Source organism: Rattus norvegicus, chromosome 1 (genome assembly GCF_021556685.1).
Source record: "Rattus norvegicus strain SHRSP/BbbUtx chromosome 1, alternate assembly SHRSP_T2T, whole genome shotgun sequence".
Classification (NCBI taxonomy): Eukaryota; Metazoa; Chordata; class Mammalia; order Rodentia; family Muridae; genus Rattus; species Rattus norvegicus.
The window spans coordinates 254971859-254994518 of NC_141534.1; the positions used below are offsets into that span (position 1 = coordinate 254971859).

The 22660-nt window shown below is 43.7% G+C and overlaps 1 protein-coding gene and 1 pseudogene across 22 annotated transcripts in view; both read right to left on the reverse strand.

The window, feature by feature from the left end:
* Nucleotides 1-22660, reverse strand: part of Hpse2 (heparanase 2 (inactive)) — a 705780-nt gene that overhangs the window by 30803 nt on the left and 652317 nt on the right.
* Nucleotides 3356-4568, reverse strand: Tdpoz1-ps20 (TD and POZ domain containing 1, pseudogene 20; annotated as a pseudogene).

Genomic DNA, 22660 nt, shown 5'->3' on the forward strand with positions numbered 1-22660 from the left:
CGTTTTTGTGTTATAACAATTTTCAACTAAGGTAAGGCATATCTGTAGCAAAAAGCAACATTTAGGGACAATACTGCTTAATCTCAAAATTAAAACACCTACTTCAGAAAGATCAACCTGAGTAATAAAGTTAAGTGCACAGCAAGTCTCACTAACTTTAAGCAGTCCTTCTGTACTGTGGGGTAGCTAAACGCCTTACCATCTCCAGGAAAGACTTTGAGGAGCCCGAATGAGGCTCTGAGGAGTTTGCCGTGGATGGATTAAAGGAGATGACACTTATTTCTCATAACTACAGCCTTTCCTACAGCTTTCTTTAACACGGCAAAATCCACATAGAAGTTTGTATGTAGCCAGTTAGAGATGGACGGCTTAGGAGTTAAATGCATTCACAGAATCACATAAGCACTGCCACAATTCATCTCCACATCTCTTTTCATGCTGTAAAACCAAACCTGCACCCTTAAACTTTAACCCATTGCCTTTCCCCTGGGTTCCTGGTGATCACCATTCTGCTTTCTGTGCATCTCATGTAAGTGACTCATGGATTTTTTCCTTGCTTGATTGGCTTACTTTACATAGCATAATACCCAAAAGGCTATGTTGTACACATTGGGGTGGCCATTGTTTCCAAGGCTGAATCATGTTCCACTCTATGTACATGTCATGTTTGACTTAGCTTGTGGCCTCACATATTTTGAAAACCGTCCCAGGTGTAATGAGTATGATGTGTCTGCTTGCTGTTGGGTGGAATTCTGCCTGACCTTGTTGATTTATTGTGGTTTGGGCCTTCTGTTTCCTTACCGACTTTCTCTTCAGATGTCCTCTCTGTTGTGAGTATGCACTGACATCTTCCACTGTGACTGTAGAACTGTCTGTTTCTCCTTCAGCTCTGTCAGGTCCACCCTCATACTATTCTGGTCTGTTATCAAGTGTATGGGTGTTTATAATAGTTAATCTTCATATACTGGATCACTTCAGTGATTGTGCTTTTCAGACCCAGAATTTCTGCTAGGCCTCCTTTCAGACTTTGGATTTGTTGATTTGTCTATTTTGTAACCATATCTGGTTCCTGACTTTCTCAAGATCATCTTTTAGTAGCTTTAAGGTGGTAGAATCTTTAGGAGAACTGTCACCAGCTCTTCTTCAGGACACTACTGATCTGCTTTTTTGTTTTGTTTTGTTTTGTTTTTTTTGTTTTGTTTTGGTTTGGTTTTTTTTGGTTCTTTTTTTTCCGGAGCTGGGGACTGAACCCAGGGCCTTGCACTTCCTAAGCAAGCGCTCTACCACTGAGCTAAATCCCCAACCCCCTGATCTGCTTTTTAAAGGTATCATTTGTCACTGTTTCTTTTATGCCTGTGATTTTTGTTTTTGAGACTGGAATCTAACAATGTTGCAACCTCTAGAAACCACATTTCCCCCTTCCCATTACCCTTATCTAGTGTTTGTTGTCTGAGTTGTTTTAGGCTTATTCTGTGTCAAGGATCACTGTTCATGTAAACCCATGGCTCCTGCCTTGCAATCCCACCACTCTGTTTTAATGACTGCTGTTCTATACTCCAGCTTGATATCTGGTAGAGCAAGTCGTCATATCCCATTCTCAGGACAAGCTTGGTTTATAGTGGGGCTTTGCTCATACAGAGACGGTTTAGGATTAGATTATCCAAAACTGAAACCAAATCTGTTGCGACTTTGGGATTACAATAAATTTGTAACTCTAAAGAGGAGAGTTTACATTTTATAATATTAAAAAATTTAATCCATACGTATGACAGGGACTAACAAACAACTTTTGGGTGGGGTCTTTCTCTTCCTATATTTCTGTCTGCTCTGAAGATGAAGAAGTTGTTCACAATTGTATGCATGTTTTCTATTAGATTATTTCTATCGTTTATAACAAAAATTTTTACTGGAAACTTCTGACTCTCAGAGCATGAAATTAGAAAACATTTTTCAGAGTCTTCTAGTAATGATGACCGGATAGTAAGCATAGCAATGGGGAGAATTCAGTGCTAAGCCTCAAACTTGCTCTGTTGGCAGATCCACTGGCTTTCCATTTGTAGAGAAGGCACTTTTCAAAATGCCTCCACATTCCCTTCTGCCTGTCCATCCACTTGGTGTCCTTTGTGAAGGGGCTCTTTGCTTTTGCTTCCAAAACAGTGGACCTCTGCCAAAGCCTTCGTTTTCCATAGTGAGCCCGATTCAAGGGAAAGAGTGCATGTGGCCCGGGCAATGGCTATGGATTTTCTCATGCACTGAAGGCTACTATTTGCTTTTTACTCTTAAAAGTGTCAGTTCACCACAAGCTCTCAGCTTAAAGGTAACGTATGCATGAGTTCTATGATGGTATTACTACATATGTACATATATGTATATGGGCAACAGGCTGAGGAACATAGCGTGGTGCTGTTAGGTAGGCCGGGAAGAGCCAGGGACCAGGAAACTCTGGCTGATGGGAACTCTGCTCTTCACAGTAACCTTTCGCATAGTTTTCTCCTGAAAGTTGCACACAGGTGTGACTTTTATCCGAGGTAAATAATGTATTCGATAATATATAAGATACAACAAATAAAATCTCATGAGTGGGTTGTTATCAGCGATTTCTTTCTTTCTTTTTTAAAGGGCATTTAATTGGGCTAGCTTGCAGCTTCAGGGGTTCAGACTGCCATCTTCACTGTAGGAAGCATGGCAGTCTGCAGGCCCACACAGTGCTGGAGGAGGAAGTGAGCACCTTGCTATGAAGGCAGTCAGGAGGAGACTCTCTGACACTGGCCAGAGCTTGAAGACATACCTCAAAGCCATGCCTCCACAGTGACACCCTTCCTACAACAAGATCACACCTCCTCCAACATGGCCACAGTTCCTAATAGTGCCACTTCCCATGGGCCATGCATATTCAAACCATCAAACTCAGTCTTAAAAAAACAAATCCTTTCCCCGCTTCCCTTCTCTTAAGCCTAAACATTCACGTTTGATTTCTCCTCTGCTCTGAGCCCCTGGTCATCATTCTGCTCAGTCCAATGCAGACAGGTTTCTCTGAAGAAACCCTTTGGGGCTGGACTTCTGGCCAGTACCTAAGTTGAATCCCAGATTCCAAGACAGCAGATAAAAGTCAAACAAGAACAGGGTAGATGTCAGGTAGAGTGTCCCAGACTCCATTGCTGCCCCTGCCCCAACCCACCACATATTTAGAGCTGTTGTAAGTCCTGAGCCACCAAGCTGCCCTCCTCAGGATCCAGTGTAAATGCTCTAAAAGTACCCTTGTCTAACCAGGAGTCACTGGGAACAATACTGGTTATTGTTGTTGGAGGACAGGTGTAGGCCATAGCTGACCTTAAGACCTTAAAGACCACTTAAGTCATTCAGGGGGACGGCCCAGCAAACACTCTTTGCAGAAGGCCAAGTAATGGAATGCTTAAGCCATCAAGTGGGGATGTGACTCCGCCACTGACTCCAACCCTGAGGTCTCAGAGACCTCAGAAGCACGAAGTGTAATGAAATCCAGGGCCTGATTCTTGAGGTGCTCTGTGCTATGGAGGTCAGCCAGGATGAGAGTGTGTGCAGCATTCTCCACAGAGAGGTTCCTGCAGAGGGCATCCTTACACATGACCTTCAAGTCCTCCAGGCCATACTTGTCAACAGCTGCCAGCACACCAGTGACCATGGAGTGGCTGTGGAGGTGCGGTGCCTTCCCTGAGTAAATGAAGCTCATCATCTCCTTGAAGACTTGGGGATCTAGGTCATGGGTCTCAACTCGATTTTTTTTTCTTTTCTTTTTTTTGGAGCTGGGGACCAAACCCAGGGCCTTGTGTTTGCTAGGCAAGCGCTCTACCACTGAGCTAAATCCCCAACCCCCTCAACTCGCTTCTTTAGGCTCTTCTCCATTTCATGTTCAAACATGACTCTGAAAATTGGAGTGCAAGCTGCTAGGATGGCCTTGTGAGCCCTGAATTGGTGGCCAGCTACCACCAGGCAGCAGTCTGTGAAGAGGGAATTCTCTCATAGCTCCCCTAGGTCATCTGCCAGTGGGCACTTTGGAACCTTGGTTGCAGGTCTTGTGTTCTGTCCAGAAATCCTGAAGGAGCCTGGGGCCACACTTACATTGCAGAGGAGGGTACGTCTATCATCCAGTAATAGCAAATGGGTTTGAGACAAGAGGAACTCTTGAAGGATGAACTTTCTGAATCCAAAGGCTTGGTGGGGCAGTAAACTATGGACACCCGGGGACCCTCTATTATTGTTTCCCCCCAACACCTCCTTGGCAGTTAAGATACAAAAGAGAGACTTTGCCCAATCTGAGCTCTTTGCACAGCTGAGCAACATCAGGTAAAGTGACAGGTAACCTTTGCTTCCTTCAGCTCTGCCTGGGTATACTCTCAAACGCCATGCCACTTTGTCACTGGCATCCGATGAGAACACTGGGCTGGTAATATATCCTGCTATTCCCTCAACAAAAAAGAGAAGTTGCTAATGTTCCACCTGTAGCAGAATTTCTGGTCGATGCACTGTGTGTAGTTCCAGCTCTTGGCTTCCAGGTCCCCTGACATTTCTGTTTGAAGTACTTTGTATGTAAAAATGGAACTTAGTCCACAAGGTTTGAAGTCTCAGGTGTTCTTTGGTATATGCTGGAATTCTGAAGAAGCAGGCTGTCATGTCAGTGAAGAAATGGGCTTGCTAGAAAGATGAGAGCAAGTAGGTAGAGACAGAAAGCTTCCTTCCTCCATGTTCTTACATAGGTCTCCAGGAGGAGGTGTGGCCCAGTTGAAGGTATGTGTGTCTTCTGGTCTCAAGATCTGGATTAAAGGTGTGTGTTTTTCCACCTGAGGAGCCTGTATTTGAACTGATCTATCTACTTCAACTGAAGCAAAAATAAATACATAAATAAAAGAAGTTATGCCTTCCAGTTTTGGACTTTACTTAATTCCAGAGTTAGTCCAGATGGGAACAGGAGTTGCCATCGCCAGTATACTTTGCTTACTGGGGTCAACCTTCCACAAATGAAGGGATCATGTCATTTTCTGCATAGTTCTTATTTACTCTTGTGCTGGTCTTACACTAATTCCTGCCACAAACATCATCAGGGAAGGGGTCTTAACTTGTCAGAAGTCTGAGTGTTCACACAATGGAGGACAGGTTGAAGAACTCCTATGTGGTAGGCAGGAAGTAGAACCCCAGAGCTCTGAAGGTGGCTTTCTTCTTTCCTGTGCGTTATTCCAGTAAGACCCACAGACCTTGGTGATGGCTTCTCTCAGGTTGGTTGGTGGTCTTGTACTTCCCCCTCAGGAAATCCTCATTAGAAATCCTTTCCCAGATGCACTTAAGGGTGTGGTTTAGGAATATCCTAAATGCTTCTCAATTCAACCACTTTAATTGGCAGGATTCAGCTTCTCAATACCCCATAGTCTGCATCCTTATAGGTGAGGTCTGTCCTCTTTAGACCTGAAACTGCAGTGTTTGCTCTGCTGGTCCTGTGACTCTTTCAGGCCATGTGGTTCTGGTTCATCTTCTTCCTCCATCTTCTCTCAGTCCTTTCTGTTTCTCCCTCCTAGCAATTTCTTTAGACAGATAATATGGTGGACTTGCCATAGGCTTCTCTCTTTGAACCGTTTTGCTGCAAAAGGGATGAGTTACAGCGATGCCAATCATCTCCAAGGTTACAGTGATGCTGATCATCTCCTCTGGGAGAATGGAGGACTGTGACTAGCATGTCAGCTGAGGACAGGAACTTTCATCATGAATCTTTTCAGACTGCTTTTCATTCTTGTCTGTCCTTTCCCCTCCTAGTTTACCTCTACAACAGACAGACAGACAGACACACAAAAACAAAACAGAAAAAACAAAAACAAAACCCCTACCAGATCTCCTCTCCCTCTGTCCCCATCTCCCATCTCCACCATCTCTCCCTGTCTCCCCTTCCCTCTTTACCTTTCTGTCCTCACTGTTCTCTTGGGAAAACCATTTTTCCTCAGAGTCAAATATGTTTTCTTTCTCTATCTCTTCCTCTTTCCTTACTTTCCTTCCCTCTTTCTCTTAAGTGAATACATTCTATTTATATAATCACAATAAACATATACAAATGTGATGATTCCAGATAATTTCTTAAGGGAACAAAATGTAAAATACAATATATATGACTATATATCAAAGAAAATAATATATCCATATATTTATAAAAACAATAGCAACAAAGACACTGGGGGGAAAGAAGGCTGCAGAAGTTCTCAGACAGTAAGAGTCATTAATGGGCAGAGAAAATTCTATGACCTTTTATGTCAACAGTGAGAAATTTCCAAAGGAAGGAATGCATTATAGCTTCCAAGGGACAAAGAAAGACACAGACATTCTTTAAATGTATCAGGCATGAGAGGCTGAAGAAAAATTGTGTCCATTTATTGGCTGGAGAGGGAAAACTAATAGCAGGTGACACTACAGAGACAGGGGTTTTAAATCTTTCTCTTTCACTCAGTATTTGTCAAAAAGTCAATTGTTGTCTGAAAAAGAAGACAAGGAAGTGTATGGAATGAGTTGAACCAAAACAAATAGGAAAAGAGAAACTGACAGAGGACTATAGAATTTACTAGATTAACTGCCAAGCTGTATCCTTGAGGTCTGAAACTACCAAACCAATCCCTACAGTCCAGTGCCGAGGAGAGGTGCTGAGATTCAACTGTGGAATATCCACTGTGTTTAAGGCTCAGGAGCGGTACCTCCTGATATGGTTGTAGCTTAGGATAATTAATGGTCTTGTTCTGGCAGAAATGCATAGAACAGCAGTCAGTGAATTCCTATAGCAAAGCACCCAATCCAGCCCATGGCAACAGTGGAGCCTCCCACACAGTGGTAGTTAAAGTTTGAAGAATTGAGAGGGAGAGAGTAAGACCTGAGTGTGAGAGAGCTCAAAGACCCTGGGATAGGAAGGAGTTCAGTGTGTTTACAGCCTGAAGGCAGATCAGTGCAGCCTCACTAGCCTTGCAAACAAAGGCAAGGTTGGGCCCAAAAGAGGATCGCAGAGCCAGCTCTCAAGATGAAAAGGTTATTATTAAGGAGCGAAGCAGAGATGGTGATGTTATTTAGTTTATGCTTATCAAGTTGGCTTTCACAACCGTGAGGAAAGTAGATTGAAGAAAACCATTAAGGAGTTAATTTACAAGAATGTCTAACAGGGCTTGGCTAAGGAAGTTCTATTAGCGCAGGGTGATAGAGATATATTAGGACCTGTGACACTGATGAGACTGGATGACTGTCAGATACAGAAAGTAAGTATGGAAGAAGAGTCATGGCTTTGGACTGTTCACGTCTTAGACTCTGGAAGATGGGATGGCAACTGGTTGTTTGTCAACAATAGTGTTTCCCGTCAATGCACAATCCCATCTCCTTGTAACCCTCCCATGATGTTACAAGGCTTGATGATGCCCAGTTTTACCAGGAACGAATGTAGAAACATCCGAAGCAGCATCAAGGAGATGCGGGTTGGACCACAGACAGACGCCTCTGTGCTTCAGTTCTGGTTCCTTTTGTCAGTTTTTATGCATATGACTCCACTGCACGGTTTTTCAGGATTTGTATTTATCCATTCATCATTTCTCAAGCTTAATAGCTACAAAAATTTAGAACCAGACAAAGAAACCCCGCTCCAGAGGGCCAAGCTCTGCTCGCTTCTTCATGAGGGCACACAAGCCACTTTCTGGACCACATGCTGAGTAAACAGGATCCTGGGAATCTGCCCAGATCGCTTTTGATATTTTGCCTGAATCTGCATGGGTTGAAGCTTGGGGTCTGGCTTCTAGACCTAGGGATCTGGTGGATCTGTAGTTCTGATCATGTGTGCCGGTAGGTCAGAAAGGTGCCAAGAGGAAGTTGCTTGTGGAGATGTGACCGGATGTAGTTGGCCTTCCAGACTGGCTTGTTTAATTGTATGTCCTGGAGACTACTGATATATTACGGACAAAGGAGGAGAAAGAGGGAGCTAGAATGTGACATTAGAATGTGGCCAATCCAATGAAAGCTATGGGCACATTAATTGACTTTTTTTGTGTTATAAGTACTTTCTAAGTGTGGATCAATGGTATATGGTATTCTATCTATCTATTCTAGGAGTTGTAAAGATGAACAAGACATCTTTACCTCTAGAGACCTCTAGACCTCTAGAGACTTAGTTGGCAAAGACACATGTAGACATCTCTCTATAAAATGAGCTAACTAAAGAAAACGGCACATGAGCAGAACGCTGTGTCCCTTTGGAGATTCAGAAGAAACATTATTTTTCCGACTGAGGAATTCATGGATGCTCGCTTAGAGAAACAAAAGTAAAGAAATAATGTGCTTAAAGTTGCAATATATAAATATCACTCAGCTCCTGAAACTTATTTATTGCTTCTAAACTTGTCCTCATAGGCATTAGATTTAAAAGCATCTGCCAGAGTGCCTGATGTATGGAAATATTTAATAAGCTTTGCTTGTTCCTATCTTTATTCTTCATGAAAATATTCTTGATATATATTGTTGTCTCATGTTCTCCTAAAAACATTCCTGACACACGTGCATACATACATGTGTTGGAAAGGTCGAGGAAAGGTTGGATAAAAGTTCCTTGAAGCATTTATCTTTGTATTTCCAGGGCACTAAACACTGGTCTCCAGTAAATAATCTTTAACTGAATGAACAATTAAATTAAGATTTACCTAAACCTCACGGGAGGATTCCTGGGTTGGATGGGAATGAAGTGGCACCAAGTCAGGAGTTGGGTGGTCTTGTCAGGTACCTCAGCTTATTTGGTCTCAGTAATTTGTGCTTTTGCAAAACACACACAGACTGACATGGCTAGCAAAGTCACAGTATTATCTTTTTCTACATAAAGATTCTTATGTGACCTTCAAGGTCACAAAAACGTAGTAAACTCTGAATGAGTGCAGAGCCACTCCTCATTTAGAGCTCTGTCCTTGGAGAGCCAAGAAGAAATGAAGAGGAATATGGCTATTGTCCACTAGATGTGGTCCAATGTCAGAGCTGACATGCAGGGGAAAGGACCCTATTCTTATAACTTCTCCAAAGAGACCCAGAAAACGGCATGTGATGGAAGTGTGCTTCGCGCATTTTCTCTTTTCTGGAGGAAAAAAAATTCTCTCTGACCCAGTGATACCACTCAGAGCTATTAAATGGGCTAGAGAAGAAAGGCTTATTTTAGTATAAATTAGACCCTTTCTACCTTTCCTTTTTTTAAAAAAATTAATTTTTGTACTTATTCACTTTACATTCCACTCACTGACCCTTCCTGGTCACCCCTCCCACAATCCTTGCTCCTCCCCTTCTCCTCTGAGTGGGTGGGACCCTGGGGAATTCAAGTGTTTGCCAGGCCAGGCACTTCCTCTCCCATTGAGGCCAGACAAGGAAGTCCAGCTAGAAGAACATATTCCATGTACAGGCAACAGCTTTTGGGATAGCCCTCATTCCGGTTGTTCAGGACCCACACGAAGACCAAACTGCACATCTGCTACTTATGGGAGGGAGGCCTGGTCCCAGCCTGTGTGTGTTCTTTGTTTGGGGGTTCAGTGTGGGAACCCCAAGGGTCCAGATTAGTTGACTCTGTTGCTTCGGGGCTTCAATCCTTCCTCAGATTCTTCTATATCTTGCCTTTTATGTTCAAAGTTTGGGGTTTTATGTTTATTGGATGAAGGCAGGTGAGACACTGGCTGCTCTGGATCCAAAGATCCAAAGATAGAACTAATAATTTTATTGTACAATTTCCCAGAGCACATGTAATGGGTGAGTTAGTTGAGGCAAAAATGCCTCTTGAACTGTTCTTGTTTTAAGAACTTGGATAGGCAGAGTAGACTAAGATCTAGAATGCTAATAAAACACACCCTGCTGTTTCAAACACTTACCAAACTCCCAAGTTGATATCTATATTAGATTCAATAAATCTACATCTCACAGTTGATTCCTACGCAAGGATCATATATACGTGCAAAGATTTATCTGTGAGACACTTGCAGCTACTTTACTGATGTGCACACATCATCTGCCCCTCCTGGCTATAGCACTCGATTTTCCGACAATTCAGCTGTGATTGGGCACTGCTAATTCGATCTCCTTTGAGGGAGGTGACAATATTGAGTCAGCTGGGCACTTTTCTTCAGAGAATCTGAAAACTGAATGGAGTGACCAAACCGTCCGTTATGTGCCCTGGAAAAGCTTCTGTTCAGCCATGCTATTCGCTGGTGCTGTCATTAGACTCCTGGTCCTTTAGCCTTTATTCCCTACTTAGTATTTCTTCGTCTCAGTGATTCAGGAGCTAAGAGTACATTCTGCTCTTGACTCAGTAGCCAGCATCCACATAGCAGCTCACTAACACTTGCAACACAGATCATCTAAAGTCTCTGGCCAAGCACAGGCACATGCCTGTAACAGTCCTCCCTCCCCAATTAAAAATAATATAAACACTAAAAATATTTCCTTCCTTTTCCTCATTAACACCACAGAATTTTAATTGGCTGGAGTCAATGGGATTAAAACCTGAAAACAATTGTCTAATAAGTTAACTAAGAGATAAATTATGACAGATTCAGCTGTTTTAGAAGCATACTACAGGAATTCAAATTCTCTTCATTAGAGACTTAGAAGGAACAGAATGATCATACAAGGGAAGACTGTCTCTGTGGTCAACCTGGCAGGCTCTGTAACTGATGAGCACAGCAATCCTGTCCTGTAAAAGGACTGGAAAGATTGTTTTAAAAGAATACTTCTGACAGGAGACTAAAAGGAAAATATACAAAAAGCTCAGCAAACAAGGAATCAAGGGAAAAATGACCCAATTGAAAGATGGGCTCCCATCCCATGGGAGAGAGCGAACCCCTGATACTATTAATGATACTCTGTTATGCCCACAGACATGAGCCTAGCATAACTGTCATCTCAGAGGCTTCATCCAGCAGCTGATAAAATCAGATACAGAGGTCCAAAGCCAAACATTAGGCGTAGGTCAGGGAAACTTGTGGAAGAGTGAGGGGTTGGATTGAGGGAGCTGCTGGGGGAGGTCAAGGAAACCACAGGATCTACAGAGTCAACTAACCTGGGCCCACAGGGGCTCACAGAGAATGAACCACCAACTAAAGAGGACCCAAGTGCTGGACCTCGGCTCCCTACACATTTGTAGCTTGGTCTTCACGTGGGCCCCCTACCAACTGGAGTGGGGATGGGGCTGTTGCCAACTGTGTTGCCTGCCTTTGGAGGATTCGCTTTCCCTAGCTGGTCTGCCTTGTCTGGCCTCAGTGGGAGTTGATGCACTTGGCGCTGCTGCGACTTGAAATGCCAGGGCGGGTGGGTGGTACCCATGGGGGTTCCCCTTCTCTGAGGGCAGTGTTATGTGAGAGTGGGACTGGGAGGAGAGGGGCTGTAGTCAGGATGTAAAGTGAATAAATAGATAAATAAAAATGGGCCAGGGCTCTGAATAGACAGTTCTCAATAGAAGAAATAAAGATAGCTAAAAATACCTCAAAAAAGTATTTCATCGGAATCAGAGAAAGAACTGGAAGAGCTTGAAGGCGCTCGAGACCCCATATGTACAACAATGCCAAGCAACCAGAGCTTCCAGGGACTAAGCCACTACCTAAAGACTATACATGGACTGACCCTGGACTCTGACCTCATAGGTAGCAATGAATATCCTAGTAAGAGCACCAGTGGAAGGGGAAGCCCTGGGTCCTGCTAAGACTGAACCCCCAGTGAACTAGACTGTTGTGGGGAGGGCGGCAATGGGGGGAGGGTTGGGAGGGGAATACCCATAAGGAAGGGGAGGGGGGAGGGGGATGTTTGCCTGGAAACCGGGAAAGGGAATAACACTCGAAATGTATATAAGAAATACTCAAGTTAATTAAAAAAATAAATAAATGGAACTTCAAGAAGCAGAGACGCTTCTGCAAGACAAAAAAAAGTATTTCATCATCTTTGATAAATTGGAGAAATTAAAATTGAAACAACTTTGAGATTTCATCTCACCCAGTCAGTATGGATAAGATTAACAAAACAACAGGCAAGCATTGCTGTGAAGAAAGGAGAGTCCTTATTCTCTGTTTGTGGGATTGCAAACTGGTGCAGCCACTTGAGAAATACATTCACCACACGACCTAGCTATGCCACTCCTTGGAATATGCCCAAAGGACTCAACAACCTACCCCAGACATAATTACTCAGCTGTGCTCGCTGCCTTCTAGTCACAACAGCGAGGACCCAGAGACAACCTATGTGTCTTGCGATAGATGAATGCACAGTGAAAATGTGGTACATATACTACTCTGTTATAAAGAAAATGAAAATCATGAATTATTCAAAAAAGATCATACTGACTGAGGTAACACAGACCCAGGAAGACAAGTGTAGTATATTCGTTCTCACCTGTAGTTCCTATCTTCATGTCTTCAGGTGTGAGTATATGACACAGTAACTGCAGAAACCGGGTCTGATAGGGACTTAAGAGGGGACCAGCAGGATATAGGCAATATGAAGGGGGAAATGGGAAAATGGGGAGGAGGCTCTAACTGGGGAAGAGGGAGAAGGTCATTATAGGAAGGAGGAGGGACAAATAACACTATGGTTGTTTGATAAAGCCTCAAGGAATTATATTATTTTATATTTACTTAAAATCATACACAATACATATAACCCCCCACACAAGCATACACACACACACACACACACACACACACACACACACACACCTTAAAGTTACACCATTAGGGCTGGAAATCTTCCTCACAAGCCATAAACTACCTAACAAAAGGTAGCTGGTATCAGGCCTGGGAAACCTCTTCTTGAGTTGGTGGTCAACTATTCCCAAAAGTAGTTCAGAGACTCCCAAAACAATATAAACCACTGCTGCTTCCCTTGGCTGTCACCAGGGTCAAAGGTAAGTCTCCATTGCTGAAGACAGCATATACAGGACACAGGACTCAGATAATTCAAGTTAAATATAGCCTAAAGCCTCTTTCCTGTGACCCAGCTTCTACAACATCAGAAAGTACTATGTAAGCTGCCCAGGGAGGGAAGAAACAATAGTCGTATCCAGCTGTGACAAGTCCATAACACTGACTAGTGCTGCAAGATACCAGAGGTGCAGTAGTGGCACTCATGTCTTGGTGGTAACCAACAGCTCTCTGATAGAACTTAGACCAACTCAACAGAAGGGAAATCATGCTTGGTACTAGAAACCTATCTAACTACCTTGGGCTAGTGAGGTTATGGATATTAGAGGAGAACCTATTGCTGCTACTTTACTAAACCAGCAAATTGCTAGCTTCATTCTAAACCTTATCCTTATATCCACAAATAAGTGTAGCTTTAATCCCTTGCCCACGAAGCTTCTCTATACAGCAAATGGAGACCATTACAGGAAACCACAACTGAATGCAATGCATAGATCAATGCACCAGGAGTCTAGCCCCAACGGATACATCAATACAACTCCTGTACTTAAGACTCAGGGAACACATGGAAAAGGGGGCACAAAGAGTGTGAGAGCCAGAGGACTAGGAAGTCTGCTGTGAGACTGTCTCCTGGACATGGTGGGGAGGCCTCCCTCAATGCCTACACTGAGGTTGGGATTTCTTTTATATTCCACTCCGTGGAAGGCTGCAGTTCTGTCCATAGAGTGGGCGAACACAGTTTTCTTGAATGCTCAAGATGCACTCAATCATTGCACAAATTCTTCCAGTGAGTTCTGGAAACAATCACAACTATCTGCTCTTTTTAATAGATGAAGATACCAAGACCTGGAGACATAACTGATAAATTGTAGTCCCAGATGAAAACCCAAGGCTCAGACACACTCTAGGTCTTATAAATGTTGAATGAATGCATGCATGAAATAAAGCAGATAAAGTCCCTAACTAAAGATCCCAGAATTACAAATAAAAAATGTTTTCTGGATTAAGGAGTGTCAGTCCACTCAATGAAGTAGCCACAGGGCCCAAGGGAAATGTCTTAGCTAGTGAATTGGTGACTTCGCACTTAGACTTCTTTTTCACTGTCAGAGTCACTGATGCTTCCAGTCAGCCTCATCCTTCCCCTCCTCTGAAGGCCTCTGTGAGACTCGTAACGGGGAGGGGAGTAATTCACGGGCTGAACAAGGTACTTGACAAAGTAGGAGGTGAAAGCCTTCCTCCTGCCTGGACTGCCTCCAAGGGCACAAGCTCTTCTCTGCGGCTCTTTATTGAGCAGAGCCAGACCCCTAGGTGTGAAGGTCATCGTCTAAACCCTCACAGTGTGGAGAGGGGTCCAAGATGCAAAGATCCATTTCAGACAAATTTGAAAATTAATTATTTAGTGAAGAGAAAAAAAAAAGAGAAGGCAGCCAAAACTTCTCAACTCTAAAAGTAGAATTCAGCAAGAAGGTGGGTAAGTAGTAAGAAATCTCTATTTTTTTTTTTTTGGCCAGGATTGTCAAATTTCAGAGTCTCCTTGATTTTCTTAGAGATTCCTGGTTCTAACATAGTTACAAATAATGCAGGAGGCAAGCCCTGCATAGTGGAACATGGGGGCTGAGGCAGGAGGATCCCAAGTTTGAGGCCGAGTGTCTACATAGTGAGAGATCCTGTCTCAAAAGTCAGTCCAACCCAACCCGACCCATTTCAAACCAAAGCAGACCCAGCATCTTTGGGAGCGATCCTTTCTCCAGACTCATACGGACCTGTGCTAAGGTTCGCCCTTTGTGTCATCATCACCACTGATAAAATGGTCCAGGATAATGCTTATTGTAAGGACTGAGCTGTGCACTGGTCTGTTCCAACTGGATACCAGCATACCTCTTCCCTAGTTGTAATAATAAAAACGCCTCTGACAACTGCCAAATCTCTCCAGTGGAGAAAGCTCACTCTTACCTCCCCACTTAGAGAGTCACTGACCTACATAGAAAACACTGTGTGTCCCCTTCCAAACATCCTAGAATTTCCTATGAATGTATACTCTCACAAGCCTGAGTTGAGGACCTGGTTTTGCTTGGGGTGGCAGAGGGAAGAAAGTGTCTCTTAACCTTTCATGCTTGGAGAAAATAGGTGAAGATGTATAATCTTTTGTTATTTCTTGGTTAATAATGTCCCCTTCCATTTACTTAAGCCAGGCAAAGTCTGCAAGCGTGAGATGCTTGCACTGCAGTCCTTGCCTGTGCACTAGGGCTGCCTCTCAGAGTGCTTTGTTCTGGCTGCTGTGTCCATTCTCCACAGTGGCCGAGAGTCTAAGGCTCTGGAGTCAGAGCTCAGCATATGTATTCAAGTTCTTCCTCTTGTGTTCATTGTAAGTGATGGTTGTAGAACATTGTAAGTTCAGTTGTGCTAAGCTTCATGTTCCAAAACCATCAAACCTTTCCTTGCCTGGCTGTGGTAGGCAGTTGCTGAAGCCTGGGAAAATGCCTGACTCACTGGCGGGAAGAACCAGTTCCTGCTTCTGTTTTCTTGCTCAGCGTTTGATTACTGTGGTGGAGGCATGAGGGGACACCTCCCTCCACAGTCTAGTGCCCTAGAGCATTTATTCAGCTCTCTTCAGAGTACAAGGCAGGTAGGTGGACAACCCTAAGACAGGCAGGGAGGCTCTGGGATGTGACTCACACCTTTGTACCAGCATTTGTCAGGAGAACTTGGGAAGGCAACAAGAGACTGGACATGAGGGCCACAGGCTCTTTCAGGGAGAGTGTCCTCAGCGGCTGCTGAGGTGTTGCTTCTCTGAGAAGATATCCTCTAAGCAAGCTATAATGTGGGTGACAGTAACTGAAGTTAGACTTGCATCCCAGTTCAGCAACAGCACTTTCTAGGGAGGACTGTCTCCTTCTAGGTACTTTACTCTGGAGCCTTAGAGTTCTCATCTGTAAGTAAGATAACACATGAGCCTAACCTATGAGGCTGAAGATGAACAGGACAGTGTATGTGAAGGGAGCAGCCTAGTGCCTGGCCACTGGAGTGCACTTAAAAAATTCAATGATGTTGCCATTAATAATGATTTTATGTAAATACCTCTGCCCACGTATGTAATATTTGAATATATTTTCAAAAGAATCAATGATGGGGTCAGCGGGGTTTAAGGTAGATAAGGAAATGTAACAGCTAAGCAATGAAGAGAGAACATGCAGAAGGTGACATGTGTGGGAGAGAGGGGTAACGCAAGAAAGGAGAGAAGAGTAGGCAGAAAAATAGATTCAGAGGGAACAATGGAACTTTTAAATGAAATTACATGTGTGCTTAGGGTCAGGACAGTGCAGAGTCATGTCTTGTTTACACATGAATGGATGAGGCATCAGCAGGCTTCATGCCACTTGTCCTGCATAGAACCAACAATCCTAGCTGACAGTCTCATACTTTGAAGGCTCAGACTTTAGTTGCTCCAGATCCAGTAAGGTTTCTAAGCAGAGCTTTTGAGCCCTGAGATTCTGCACTTGCTTCCTTAATTGGTTCATTCTTCAAACGTCAGTTGAAGTATAGGTCCTTTTGGCTGAGCAGCTCTTTTCTGCCCCTTTGGCTACATTTATCACCTAAACTTTTCTGCATCGAAAGTACCTGATTAAGGTAGAAAAACTAATGTTAAGGGGCTAAGAGAGGAGTTTTTCTAATCTCTGTCTTCCAGGCAAGCTACAGAAGCTGAGCCAGAGAGGAAAGCTCTAGAAGCATGGTGACAGAGAACTCAGCTGGCTCTGTTGTCCAGGGTGCTGTCGGGCTAAGCACCTACCTGACACGAAGAGCAGAAATGAGACTGGGAACTGAGTTCAGGCCTGTCCATGGCTCTACCAGGCCAACAGCAGGGCTCACTGACCCCAGAGGAGGCACCATCTTAACACCTTAGTGTGTTGACAAGCTCAAGGATCCAGAACATACAAGTGATCTCCACCCAGACAGCTCTAGCAAGGCCTGAGGAATGCTGTGTTGTTCACAGACTCATTTGCAGCTACCTCAATTAAAGAATTAAACTATCTCTGAGTAGCAGCAATGCCCATAGCAGCCGAATTGGAAAACAAGCTACAGACTACAGCTTTGCTGTGCACACAGCCATTAACCAATAAGTGAAAAAATACCAGCCAGGGAAGGATGTGCTCCCGCTTCAGAGACTTCGAAAGCATTAAGTTCAATCCGGCATGCATGGCTGAACCGGAAATGGATACAACATGTAGCTGGTGGGAAAGCACGACCCAAATCCTGTCTTTCATTCCATCCTATGCAGAACAAATACGCCATGGCTGGGATGAGAGATCAGGCTAGCTCCTTTGTGATGTTTGTACACCCAAGAGGTGCTGGCTTCAGGTAACTAGGCCTGTCCCTCTGTCTCACGTTTGCTCCTCAGCAGAGCAGTTCACACTCTACAGACCCTAGTGCTGTCTATGTAGGGATCTCAAAACCAGAGTGACAGGAAATGCTCCAAAATTATCTCCCATTTCACCTTTTAAGTGCAAACTGTGCCTTTTCTCTTTTCATAGGGTTCTATAGCTATGGGCCAGGGAGGGGGCTCACTCAGAGAAGTGCTTGCTGTGCACACATGAAGATCTGAGTTCAGATCACCAGGACCCATGTAAAAAGGTCAGGCTTGGTAGTGTGCACCTGAAATCCTGGGGCTGGGGATGAAGGTAGGCAAATGGCAGGAGCTTTCTGGTTAGCCAATCTAGCCAAAATGGCAATATTGTAGAGACTTTCTAAAAAAAAAAAAAACATAGGTAGAAAAGTGATTGAGGAAGACATTTCATTTTCAACCTATGGCTGTCACATGTGCCTGCGCGCGCGTGCACGCGCGCGCACGCACGCACGCACGCACGCACACACACACACACACACACACTCACACAGAGCTATATACCCCATGGTTTTAAGAATATCTTTATTTATATCAGGCTTTATATGATTTAGATAATAGTTTTACGATCTTCAGGGTACACCCAAACCAGGGTCTGAATGCAGCCACATGAATAGTGAAGGGAAAAATCAATGTAGGGATAGACAATGTCTTTGTTTCTTCTTATGTCTTGGATGAAGCGATGGAGGCTGTTTTCTTTGCTATTTATGAAGAAGGGACTATCTGAGGTATGAGGTAGGTATGTGAGGTAGGTATGTGAGGTAGCTGTAGGGTGAGAGGAGACAGGCTTTGGGAATGAAGACTATGTCCATTAGGGAATCCTGAGAGGAGACAGGCAGAGGAGATGGAAGGTAGAAATTAGATCTTACCCCAAGCCTTATGTAGAGGCTTCAGTATGGAATTACTCTTGTGGAAACCCAGTGAAGAGGTGACCTGTTATTAACTGGCAAATTTATTTTGCCAAATTAGGTTATTTCCAACAGAAAATGTACTAAAATAAAATAAAATAGTCACCTCTATTTCAGAGTTTTTCTGGGGTGTGGCTCAACTCTTCCTATAAAGATGCTGACCCAGGCCAACAAGTGGCACTCTTAGGTGGGCACAGCACACAGCTACAGTTAAATTTCTACCTACCACCTCATCTTTGTCATCCAGACAATGACTATGGGCTAGTAATGGTAATATTTTGGAACAGAACTTTGTCAAAAAATTCATTCATTCATTCATTCATTCACTCATTCATTGCCAAAAAATTCTTATCTCCAGCAAATGCAAATGAAGAGCCACAGTGTTATCTCAGTAACTTCCTTGGACATTTTCTTGTACAACCACCTGAATAGTAAAAAAATCCACCATTAAACATGAAAGAGAGTCATTATAGTTTTACGAGGTTTGCATAAAGAAATATCAGTTGATGGAGAAGTTGAAAGGAATGTCAAATTTGTCATAGAACCTACTATGAAATGGAATGCAAATTCTTTAAACTGTGTTGAAACTTCAGAGTTCAAAGGAAAGTCCAATTTTAGAAATCTTTAGGCTGGAAAATAGCTCATTGAATCTGGAATGAAGACATTACCGCAAGCCAGTGCATCTCTTGATAATGCTGACATTTCCGGAAGCACGGAGATACAAGCCTGGAACTGTACAAAGGCATACTCTTCTCCTAAGTAAGGTGGATGGGACATTCCATGCTAGGCCCCCTCTGCCACACCATTCTGAAGGTTTGGAAGTGAGTAGTTGTTTTAGATGTAAAAGTGGGAAATTGAAAACATGTTTAGAAATCCCTGTACACATTAGGAATGGAAGTTACTTAATATATGCTTGCTACCTCGTTTCTCCTTTTCTCCCCACAGAAGTTTCCTTGTCAAGTATAATGAGAAAATGGCATAGTCTGCTTCTGTCTTTCCAACAGTCAAAGATCTAAATAAAAATTTGTATGTTTTTGATAGAAGTTGGACCAAAACCCCAACAGGACACTTTGACAGGTCCAATGGTTTCTGCTTCTCCTGTTTATCTTTTAAAAATATTGTTTTTCTTTGTTTTTTGATAAATTCATACAATGTGTCTTGATTATATTCCTATATTTCTCCCAGCTCTCCCCAGACCCTAATTAACCTCCCTACCCACCCATTTCATGTCTCTTTCTCTCTCTCACATGGAGTTCACGTTATGTTGGTTAACTGCTCCTACTCGAGGCCTGCCCTGAGATATAGTTGATATATTAAGCAGCAATGCACTGAAGAGACTGACATTCTGTGGAGCTTTGAATAGGTTTGGCCCCCATAGACTCATGTGTTTTAATGCTTGGTCCACAGGGAGTGGCACTGTTAGGAAATACACCCTTGTTGGAATAGGTGTGGCCTTGCTGGAGGAAGTGTGTCACTGTGTAGGCAGGCTTTGAGGGCTTCTAGTGCTTAAGCTCTGCCCAGTGCTGAAGAGTCAGTCTTTTCCTAGCTGCCTTCAGGTCAAGATGCAGAACTCTCTCAGCTCCTCCAGTACCAAGTCTGCCTGGATGCTGCAGTGCTTCCTGCCATGATGATAATGGACTGAACCTCTAAAACTGTAAGCCAGTTGCAATTAAATGTTGTCCTTTATGAGTTGCCTTGGTCAACTCGTCTCTTGACAGCAATGGAAACTCTAAGTAAGGTATATTCCCTCTTCCAGAGCAACCAAATGTCAATAGTAGGGTTGAGCCTCCATGGCTGCCTCTCTTTCTCCATGCTGAGACTTTGGTTTGAGCTTTTGCAGACTTTGGGTATGTTGTCACAGTCTCTGTGGATTCACACACTCTCCTGCCATATTGTGTCTGGAAAATATCATTTCCTTGACACCATCAACCTCTATAATCCTTCTTCAGTCCCAGAGATGTCTGCATGGCATGTTTACCCACAAAGGGACCTGTGCGAGCACTGTACTTAGCTGACACCGTGCTATTGCCACTGTGAAATCTCAGTAATCTTCTGAACTGTTTTTGCAAGTGGCATACAATGGGACAATGGATGTATTCCTGAGCAGAAATGTTTATGGTATGTCTGAAGTCCCTCGCTGCCCAAGTCATGATCAGTCTCCATGATCACAGTGCCACAATGCACAGGAGTTGAACGAAACTCAAGCGAGGGCAAGGCAAAGTATGTGCGAGGCTGGAAGAGCTGACAGCTCTGAGAGGGGACACTTTCTGTATCTATCACGACTTTCCCAGAATAGAGAAGGTGACGTTCTAGGACACACAAATGACTAAAATGGGCTATCACATCTTTTCTTTCTCATGCTATTTTCCAATGTCAGCTAGTCACCTTTGCTGAGAAGGACATGGAAGGACGCAGAAGCTGCTCATGTGTGAATGGGTATATGGTACCATGCTCTGGAGCACAGGCAACTGACCGAGGGACACATCACTAAAGGAAACTGACTTTCCCTTCCTAGGTGGCCATGGACTGTCAGTAACTCCTCCGCTGGGTGTGTGGCCTTCTGGGCCTCTTTCCTCTCCTCATGGAGCACAGACCGGCTTGATCTTGTGCAGGTTTCATGCTGAATCACACCTGCTGTGAGTTCACCAATGTAGTGACCTTCGCATGTCCAGAGGATGTCACTTGTTTGAGCAGTGCTCAAACTCTGGCTCTTAGAAATCTGTATGCCCCCTCTTCGGTGTTCCGAGTCACCAGGGATGGGGTGTGATAGAGAGGTCCCATTTACGGCTAACCTTCCCCAGTCACATGTCCTCTGCACTTTTAACAGTCGTGGGCCTTGGTACTGACTACCGTCCACTGCATAGAGAAGCTTTTGTGATGAGGGTGAGAGTTGGTTTGGTGACTCATGAGATTCTGAGGGAAAGCCTGGTAGCTGGGTGGCCTATCTCAGAATACTCTTCATTAAAGTTTTATTGTGATTACAAAACCAACTCCTACATTAAATTATGGAGAAAGCAAAGCAAGCCCCTGGGCTGCTGTTGTGACCTTCAGCTAGGTGTGTGGTCTCTGAATTCAGAGGAACAGGAAGTGAAACAGGACAGCAGGGTGGGCTAGAATCATGTGACTCTGAATGCAGGGACTAGTAGAAAGAGGTATCGTTTTCTTTCTTTCTTTCTTTCTTTCTTTCTTTCTTTTTTTTATAAAAGATCTCAAAAAATTTGGCAGCACGAGTTTGGTAATGTTTGGCAGCTTTTAACTCCAACCATGAATACTGTTTCAGAGTAAAATTTTTCTGGAATGCTCCAGTATTGGTGCCAAGGCCCACAAGATGATTCTGTAAGTTCAGTTCCCACAACTATCTAAGAACAGACTGCCTAAGGTGTGTGTCCCAGTATTACACAGACCCTGGCTATTCTCTAGAGCAGGAATATGACAGTTGCCAGAATTCTGCAGCCAAGAAGCCCACCGTCCCTAAAACTGCACTTTCTATTCTAGTTTTCTGAGGTTTTTATTCTTAGAGGTAGGACAGAGTACTGGGAGTTATGCATGGGCTGTCAGGTGAACGAGTGGAAGGCTGGCCATACAGACAGAACCTTTTATTTCCCTTCCCACTGTGAGCTGGTATTTGTAAAACTATAAGGAAAACTGTAATCTTGGTATGATCACAAAATGGAAATGTGAGGAAGCCATTTAGACAAATGTCATTTCTCTTCCAGCGTCATAGTAACCACACTATTAGATGTATCAGCATAACTCTAATGTAACTCTGTTAGAGCCTCGTAACGTATACTTTAGTACCAGTCTTAGAGAACAAGTTTTGTTCCCAGTGGTTTGGTTCGGATTTCAGTGCCTGAGCTCATGCAGTATGGCCATCTGCTCACAACTTTGAAATAAATAGAGAGAACATTGTTTCTAAGGACCCGGGGCTAAAAGACAGACATGGTCATCATTAAGTTTACAGATGAGACTGACGGGAAGAAGCACAGGCTAAGGATTCCAAATGGGAATAAATGCAGGGTAGAGGCCTGGAAAGAAAATCTTCATCATAAAATAAATGGTGAGGAAGGATGGCTTTGTGTGTTCATGACTAGATTAGGATCAGGACCCACTGGGGTTGGGAGAATGGAGCTGGTGTAAAGTTCTGAGACACAATATTCTGGGTCCAAGAGTGCTAATAAAAATTCAAATCTCTTGCAAAGATTTTAAACCAGCCCATCCTTGCCTGTAGAGAGGTGGGAACACCCCAGGCCCCGGGGAACTCAAACCCACACTGGAATTTGTATGACGCTCATGTGATTTAGGAGAACACTATCCTGGAAGTCACATGAAAGGAGGAAGAATGTAAGAAAGATCCTTACATCCACTCTGACCACTAACCCTATCCACTTAGTCCGCCCATGCCTTCAAGTTCGTCTTCCTCACTTTGTCCTGGTGAACAA